Raw genomic sequence first — 1808 nt, 5'->3', positions numbered from 1 at the left:
AAATTGTAATTTCATGAGAAAGAAGTTACAACATAAGTCAATTTCATGACAAAGTTGGAAATTGAAAAAAAAGCAAAAAATAAAGAAGTCCATAATTTTACAATAAGGGCATATAATTGTGAGAAAAACTGAATAGTCTGAATAAGGAAGTTGTAATTTTACAGGAATGAAGTTGTTATATTACAAGCAATTTTTTGGAGCAGACTTGTAATATGAAAAGAATAGTCACAATATTACAATGAAAACCTTTTTATGAGTATTGTTATACTGTATGAGAGTCGTTTTATTTATTCTTTGTTACTTGAAGCACAAACTGTGACTTGTTGTGTAGGAAAGATTCCCAAAATGTGTGCACACTTTCTCGCCCCTTTCGTGCACTCCTTGCATGCCGACATTTGTGAGTCAGGGTAGCCAACGTTAGCCTCTTAATACAAAAAATTAAATAAGAGATTTTGCCTAATAACATTCCTGTTAATCATGCAAGTTCTCCTGACAGGTGTCTTCCTCTATTCATTATTTATAAATCTATTTTTATTGACATGATGGTACAGAAACTGCCAGCACTTCAATGTAAAACTTAGGCCTCCGCATGACTAGCTACCAGCAACGTGCCATCAATTGTGTGCAGTGCCTTGACGTTTTTTTTTAAGAGAACAATCACATACAGTATATAAAAGTTCTCAGGTCACAGGAAATTTGTCATTATTGTACGAATTGTCAAGACGTGGTAATGGGACTCTTACTAAAAAGTTTAAAGGACCCACTGAAAATAAAATGTGAGAATAATATTGTAATAACATGACAAAATTCAGAACAGCTTAAAAAAAAAGTAATCATAGTAGTAGAGAACGGCAAGTGGTATCGGGGCCAATAGCGGCCTTATTTCAGGGTATCATGTACTCGTGAAGCCGGCCGATACCAGCCACCAGCACCGAAGGCAAAATAATCTGACATCACTGACAAGTCCTCCTTGCCAGTAGATGGCGCTACACTGTGGCAAATCATCATGTGCGTCACACGGAAAGAAAGGACTGTGTTAATTGAAACTTTATGCATCCGAAGTACTCATGGGATCAGTGAGTACCTCAGAGTTGATACGTGTCCTGTGATTGATCTGGAAAAAAAAAAAGTGGGATTGAACATCCCTAAATACAAGACAAAAATCTGAATTTAACAACAATAAAATTGTAAAATTACATGTAAAACGGCAATTTAAAAGAAAAAAGTAATACGAAAATAGATTTATTTTTTTTAATTATCGAAACATCCTAAACTTATTGGTTTTGCACATCTCCATAACAGTTTATTATTGGACCGGTTTTCTCGTAAATTACAATTTTATTTTGTTGCCCCTCCTTTTCAGTGTGGCTCTAATACTCCTTTGTAGACTTTCTTGTTGGCACTTGTATGTCCCTCTTGGAAAGTCTGATTACGATCATTGTGTGTGTTTTCACAAAGACTACAAACAGAATTGGTCTTGTTTCCTCTCTACCAGGGTTTTGAAGGTAAGCTTTTCCAATCCGATTTCTGAAAACCAAACTACTAGAATAAGCCAAATGGTCCTTCCTCTGCGGTTTGGATGACGCAACATGATGATTAGTATTGTCATGACTGTATTAGTAGCTCCAAATCTTGTCCTTTGTAAGTCATTTTTACGTGCTTTTTAAAAAAAAAAAAAATTTGCCGATACTCGACTTTCATTTAACCATGACAATATTTAAGTTTTGAGATTTTAATTTAGACTTTTTTTTCTGGACCAAGATCTAATTTTGATCTTTTGGCAAGTATTTGTTAGTAAAGATTGTGGC

General features: G+C 34.7%; 1 protein-coding gene across 1 annotated transcript in view; it reads left to right on the top strand.

Annotated features, from left to right (window-relative positions):
- Nucleotides 1-1163, top strand: part of ankrd44 (ankyrin repeat domain 44) — a 49139-nt gene extending 47976 nt beyond the window's left edge. The window contains exon 28 of the mRNA XM_061691196.1: nt 1-1163. This exon is cut by the window's left edge and continues 788 nt beyond it. The gene's annotated coding sequence lies outside the window, so the exon portion shown is untranslated.
- Nucleotides 1164-1808: the final 645 nt, after the last annotated feature.

Source organism: Phycodurus eques, chromosome 12 (genome assembly GCF_024500275.1).
Source record: "Phycodurus eques isolate BA_2022a chromosome 12, UOR_Pequ_1.1, whole genome shotgun sequence".
NCBI lineage: Eukaryota > Metazoa > Chordata > Actinopteri > Syngnathiformes > Syngnathidae > Phycodurus > Phycodurus eques.
The sequence above is the reverse complement of the archived record's forward strand: the minus strand, read 5'-3'. Positions and strand labels throughout refer to the sequence as shown.